Genomic DNA, 7500 nt, shown 5'->3' on the forward strand with positions numbered 1-7500 from the left:
TCTGTCCCGACCCATAACGGGATGGAGCATCAAGTATTTTAGCAAAGATATATTTGAAGTTATGATGCAAGCCGCTTTTGAGACTGAGGTCACAACAAGCGAAGACTTAATGCGTATACTTGTCACGGCGTGTAATGCGACGATGACTAAACGTAAGAGTACACTCTAACAAGAGTGCATTTTGGTGGACGTTAGAGATTGAGGCACTTCGCAAGAGTGCAAACACCGCGATCGATTAGCGCAAAAACTTTTAATACTGATCTCTATTCTACTTTTAGGGACGAGTTCAAGGTGGCACGGAATGCCCTCAAGCGATTGATCAAGCATACCCGACAGAGGAAGTGGAAAGAGTTCCTGGGAACAGCGAACAACGCATCATTTGGTATTGTATATCATACGTTCAAGAAAGTGGCCGAGGGTTCGATTGGACCCCGAACCATGACATTGGACGAGTTTAGGGAAGTGGTGAGCGAGCTTTTCCTACTCACCCAAACACGGTGTGGCCTGAATATCGTATCGATCAGCCACGAGAGTTTGAAAGGAGTAACTAATGATGAGATTCTTGCGGTTGCCGGGAGACTACCCAACAAGAAGGCGCCGGGACCAGATGGTATCCCGAATGAGGCGCTGAAAGTTGGTATGTTGACTGCAACCGATACATTGCAGGGTTTACCAAGGCTGTTTAGAGAACGCGAAGTTCCCCGATGAGTGGAAAAGGCAGAGGTTGGTGTTAATACCGAAGCCGAACAAACCACCAGGGGAACCGGGTTCAGTTCGCCCATTGTCTACTAGACGGGGCGGGTAAAGGTTTAGAACGCATCATAGTGCAACGGCTAAATGCACACATCGAGGAGGTCAACGGACTGTCTGACGACCAATTTGGTTTCAGAAGTCGTCGATCTACAGTTGATGCGATTCAACGGGTAGTGGACATTGTTTCGGTAGCTAGAAGTAGAAACAGATACAGTGGACGGTATTGTGCAGTTGTTACATTAGATGTTACTAATGCTTTTAACAGTGCTTCGTGGTTGGCGATTGCAAATGCTTTACAGAGAATTAACACTCCTAAATATCTTTATGATATCATTGGTGATTATTTTAGGAATCGTGTGCTGATGTATGATACCACAGATGGACCGGCAGAGATTGCAGTCACATCGGGTGTACCTCAAGGCTCGGTACTTGGCCCAACGTTATGGAACCTCATGTACGACGGAGTCCTACGAGTTGCAATGGTGGAAGGTGCACGGATTATCGGCTATGCAGACGATATAGTACTGTTGGTGGAAGGTAATTGTGTTGATGATATTGAAATTCTCGTTTCCAGTCAGATTCGCATCATCGACCGATGGATGACCGACAACGGATTAAAGATAGCCCCGACCAAGACCGAGTTTATTATGGTCAGTTCCCATCAGAGGATACAGCATGGGGCTATCAGGGTGAGTGATCACGTAGTACATTCGTCGCGCAGCTTAAAGAGTAGCAGGGGATGGTCCTAGATGACCGCCTCGATTACACTTCACACATCAGGTATGCGGTGGAAGAGCGACGAAGCTATGGACCACCTTGGTAAGGATGATGCCTAATAAGGCAGGTCCGAGTAGTAATGCTAGGCGAGCAATTGCTCTTACTGTTGTGAGATTAAATTGTGCCTCGCCCATTTGGTGTCATACCCTTAGATTTGCTAACCGTAGACAATGGCTACGTCGGTTTTACCGGCCAGTAGTCCAGCGAGTTATCTCTTCTTTCAGGACAACTTCTCATGATGCAGTCTGCGTGCTTGCGGGAATGATCCCTTCATCTCCTCCTGGACGAGGACTCCAGGACTTTTCATCGGAGACGAGCAGAGAACATCGCCGGATCGGTTGCACGTAACATGGAACGTGTCACAACTATGGAACGATGGCAACGAGAATGGGATGAGAGTGTTCACGGTCGGTGGACATACCGTCTCATACCCGACGTCAACAGATGGATAAGTAGAAGATTTGGTGGTGTAGATTTCTTTCTTTCTCAGTTTCTTTCCAGCCATGGCTTCTACGCCTACCAGCTTCATCGGATGCAGTTAACGGGTTCGCCGCTATGTGATGCGTGCGAGGAACCTGAGGACGCCGAACACACGATATTCCATTGTGTACGTCATCGTGAATTGATCATCAGACTTCAGCATCAAGTCGACGAGGAGTTAACGCCGGAGAACATCATCGAAGTTATGTCTGCTAACAGATATAACTGGAGCATAGTTCATCAAGCAGTACGGACGATTATGATTCGACAACAACATCGACGACACGTCATCGAACGAGGCGAACGACGTGCTTTTGCTCGCCAACATCCAGTTGGCCTTGCAGAGCAGCGACAGTGACGACGAGTAACGACAAGAATTCATCGTAGTTCATCGTAGCTTCATCGCCGAGGGCTAGACAGTGGCTAATCACCACTGTTGGAAGCCATTCGTTGCCTGGGATGATGGACATCCACCGCCCGAGTGACGTCGATACCCTAACGGGTGATCCACTCGGGGCCGGTTGAAGAGCACGGAGGGGTTTTAGTGAGTAAGAATCTCACACTACCGGGGTTGATCACCCAGGTGTCTTATGCAAGATTTCCCCTTCGATAACAAAAAAAAAAAAAAAAAAAAAGGTAGCCAAATGCCTCGTCATCTAATTAGTGACGCGCATGAATGGATTAACGAGATTCCCTCTGTCCTATCTACTATCTAGCGAAACCACAGCCAAGGGAACGGGCTTGGATGCACTAGCGGGGAAAAGACCCTGTTGAGCTTGACTCTAGTCTGGCATTGTAAGGCGATATAGGAGGTGCAGCATAGGTGGGAGGGCTTCCTCGTGGAGCTCGCCTCTGAGATACCACCACTCTTACTGTTGCCTTACTTACATGATTGGGTGGAACAAGCGCGGGCCCCAGGTCCGGATCGTGCGCGCACCTCCTCCGGGGGGCTGTGGCGGCGGTTCGCCTGCGCGCGCCCAATGCGCCGTGTTTCTCGCTCAGCGTCCAGTGTGTCGCTGGGTGGTGCCGCCAGGGAGACTGCATCGTAGCATCGTCGTGTGTAGCGTGTTACCCGCTTGTCCGACCGTGAGCCGTGGCCCGCAAGGGTACAAGCTTGCGTACGTCGGTGCATTCGTGGTGCACTGCTTCTGCGCAGTCGATCGTTTATGATGTCACGTTTGCCCCGGTTCCGCGCGCCGCCCGGCTCGAACTCCTGGACAGGTCCTTTCGGTCCACGTCATGGACAGTGCCAGGTGCGGAGTTTGACTGGGGCGGTACATCTCCAAAACGATAACGGAGGTGTCCAAAGGTCAGCTCAGTGTGGACAGAAACCACACGCTGAGCATAAGGACAAAAACTGGCTTGATCCCAACGTTCAGTACACTTCGGGACAGCGAAAGCTTGGCCTTACGATCCTTTGGTTATAACGAGTTTTGGCAAGAGGTGTCAGAAAAGTTACCACAGGGATAACTGGCTTGTGGCCGCCAAGCGTTCATAGCGACGTGGCTTTTGATCCTTCGATGTCGGCTCTTCCTATCATTGTGAAGCAAAATTCACCAAGCGTAGGATTGTTCACCCTTTCAAGGGAACGTGAGCTGGGTTTAGACCGTCGTGAGACAGGTTAGTTTACCCTACTGGTGTGTGCTTATAGTCGCTATCTTAACGGAATTCCTGTGCGGTACGAGAGGAACCACAGGTACGGACCACTGGCTCAATACTAGTCCGACCGGACTTTGGTATGACGCTACGTCCGCTGGATTATGCCTGAACGCCTCTAAGGTCGTAGCCAATCCGAGCTGATAGCGCTTCTCAAACCCATTAGGTGTTCGGAAGCTAGCGGGCCTAACAACCCTCTGAGATCCGTTGGAGTCTGCGTCTGCAGCCCGGCGTCTCATCCCGCTATACCTAGGCCGCAATGAGTGGAGTTCGCTGCACGTGTTAGTACCGTAACTGGGAACGCCGTTGGCTTGAGCTCTGCCCAACGTGGATATACCTAGTTTCGACACCTATCAACCGCCCGCAAACGACGGGACTTCGGGCTGGGAGCTGCGAGTTGTAGAATGCGTTCGCATCGATCCTCTCAGAGCGACCATGCTTGGTGGTTTGTCCGTGTGCCCCTTCCTCGATGTGCGCAAGCTCGTCTTGGTCTGGGGACCACGTCGACACAGGGGGATACTCTTGTGAGAGCATGAGTGTACTAAGTTGAGTGTAGCAAGGGAACGCGTGCCCCTTCCTCGTTGGCGTAACTAACCATCTTGGTCTGGGGACCGTGGTACCGTGCTCTGGTGAAGCTTGGTGCGTGCTCCTTCCTTGTCAGACGAGTGACTTGACCTGGTCTGGAGACCGTTCCTTTATACTAGTGGACAAGAGTTGGCTTCTTCCGTGTCAGACGAGTGACTTGACATGGGATGGAGAAGGACACTTAACACTAATGAGCTTGTCGGCGTGCCTCGTTCTCGACTTGATTGTCTTGATGTGAGGACCGTGCGGACCACACCAGTAAGCTTACACATGCTCGTTACAAGTTGTATAAGTTGACCCGTTTGGCCCGGTTGCCTTGCACATGATGGTGTTGACCATGTTCGGTTAACAGGTCGTGTGTCGAGGTGGTCGGCCTTGGTAGTAGGATGTCTTGTGCATGTGACGTGTTGACCTGGTTTGGTCGGTGTGTCTCGTCTCGTACACGACGACCTACTTACCCGTTAGTTTTCCAAGTTGTATTATGTGTTGACTTGGTTGACGTGTCATGTGCTTGGATGATTAGCGTACGGGTCATGTATGGTGCGCTTGCTTCAGTTGAAGGGATGTACTAGTACAGTTGTATTAATCGTTTATTTCACGATCTGGTCTTTTGGCTGGATCGTGAAAAAACATAAGTCTAAATCCTGAACTCGAGAAGAAAGCGCCAATGACAACGTTTTTGACTGGAGCTCCCTAGCATTCGGCTTTTTCTACTTTGAAGGGATGCACTGTTGTATGAATTGTTTATTCACGAACTGGTCGTTTGATTGGATCGTGAAAAAAAAACGCTCAGTCCCAAATCCTGAACTCGACAGGAAAGCGCTGATTGCAAACATTTTGACTGGAAGTCCCTTGAAAATAGCGTTTTCGTTATTGGCATTATGTTGCACGTTTATTGTGGCTAGAACATTAATTATTCACAAAATGGCACCAAAGCTTGGCAAAAGTCGCGAAACACTCCTATCTCGACGCACCAGCAATCGCAACTTGATGCAAAATAAATTGCACGAGCTAATGATACTTGTACCATGCACAGTACACCGTACCAAAATATACCCCTGAAAGTGTGCAATTTGGTGCTACCCTAGGGAATATGTATGGAGAAGCCTAGCTACGTGTGTCGCACGTTCCAAGTTGCATGGACGTCGAACAGAGGCATGCAAAAGCACCTATCTAGGGGAATTACTCTACGTTCTAGTAGCAAGTGCGATTTTCCGGTCCAGCACGGCAGTACGCCTGCACGCATACACTCCATGTACCAAAAATGTACCAACCTAGGCGTTGCTCAGTAGCTTTTGGCGGCACATAGAAAAAGTATTCGAGTTCAGATTTTTGGGACTTGGCGTATTTTTAAAACTAATAACGAAAATTAAATTTTAAATCGGTAAACGGCTAGGAGTTGCTCAGTAGCTTTTTGCGCAACGTGGCAAAAGTATTCGAGTTCAGATTTCTAGGACGTAGCGTATTTTTCAATCATAATAAACCGAATCAAACATAACAATGATGAAACTTACACCATGTCCCAAGGTTGTGCACAAAACGTAACGATAAAGTGCTGGCGAAGTTAGAGGTGCACCAAAATTGTGTACCGATCGGGAAAGTACTCTACGTTCCTATGATTTGGGTGAAAAGTGTTATTTAACTGCTGGTTAGAATAGACAGTTGCTTATCATACACATCGCAAACGAACACCCCTTAGTGAGCATTAGCAAAAGTCAATTGCACAAAGCAAATGCAATACAAACTGATCAAGTACATTAAAGAACGCTACGTAGCAGGACTTCTTTCCAAGAATGGTGTCCGCAACGGGAGGGCAAGCGTCCTTCCCAGGTTTTCCTAGTAAACCTTGTATGGTAAACATACCCAAGCGTGTCTGTAAGCACGCAACGAAAGTCTGAACGGGCACATACCTGGGAATGTACTCTACGTACTTGGACTTTTGTCCAAGAATGGTGTCCGCGACGGTCGGGCACTGCGACGCAATAACCAAATCCTAGGATTGTAACTTTAGTGTGCACAAACATAAACATTAACGCGTTCGCTCGGGCTGCGCCGTCCGTGTTGAACACAAATGTGGGTGATTATATGCGTGGAGGGACAAAAACATACGAGGAGGAGACAGTTTTCTGCACGATGTGCACAGAGCTCATTCGTCGTCCCGGGCGAATGGAAAAACACAAACATCGCGAGTATCGTTCTGGGTTTCTGTCTGTAAAAGGGCAGGCCAAAAGGTGACCGGTTGAGATAAGCATTTTAAGCATACAAACACTTTATTGGAACTTTTGATGCAAAAACAAGGTACGTACATGTAGGTTGTACCAACATGGACATCTATGAACGCGTACGCTCGGGCTGCGCCCTCCGTCTTGTACTTTCCTGATCGGTACACAGTTTTGGTGCACTGCTATTCCGACCGGCAACTTGTACCAACATATACATCCATGAACGCGTACGTAGTGTACTTTCCCTGATCGGTACACACTGTTGGTGCACGGCATAAGAAAAGAGCTAAAATGGTCAAACTCAATCCATTTCAGCAATAGATAGTCGATAGTAGCTGTGCCGATGAGTAGGGCACGATGCAAGTTAATGTTGTTTAATGAATAACATGTCCGCCATACATTTCAGTACAAAATTGCTCGGTCAGACCTACAAAGTGCTATATCTCGAATACGAGGCGTCGGACTGGGGGTTGTAGAACAATTTTAAGTTCGTCTAATGATTCTACATCCGATTCTGGATAGCGGTTTTTGACCACTTTTCAATATTTTGTGACACCCCGAACCTAGGGGCAGCTCCTAGCTTTTTTCAAAAATGTGCACCGATCGGGCCGGAGAGCTCGTGTGGCTCAAAACATGTTTTCGCTAAAACACCTCAAAACGTGTCGAGAACGCACCCTAGCTCTTGTTTTCAAAAGTTATGGCCATTTAAAGTGAGGTGGTTTTTGCTTCAAAATAGCTATTTTACCCGTCCCTATGGCCATGCTTTAAATTTTCACGAAAATGCCAGGTCAGACCTAGGGCGGGCCATATCTTGAATACTAAACGTCGCAGACATTGGTCGTAGAACAATTTTAAGTTCGTCTAATGATTCTACATCCGATTCTGGATAGCGGTTTTTGACCACTTTTCAATATTTTGTGACACCCCGAACCTAGGGGCAGCTCCTAACTTTTTTCAAAAATGTGCACCGAACGGGCCGGAGAGCTCGTGTGGCTCAAAACATGTTTTCGCTAAAACACCTCAAAAC

General features: G+C 48.2%; 1 pseudogene; it reads left to right on the top strand.

Moving 5' to 3' along the window:
- LOC120907902 overlaps positions 1-4117 on the top strand; it is a 9124-nt pseudogene extending 5007 nt beyond the window's left edge.
- The last annotated feature ends 3383 nt before the right edge of the window (positions 4118-7500 follow it).

This window comes from Anopheles arabiensis (assembly GCF_016920715.1).
Source record: "Anopheles arabiensis isolate DONGOLA chromosome X unlocalized genomic scaffold, AaraD3 X_pericentromeric_contig0026, whole genome shotgun sequence".
Classification (NCBI taxonomy): Eukaryota; Metazoa; Arthropoda; class Insecta; order Diptera; family Culicidae; genus Anopheles; species Anopheles arabiensis.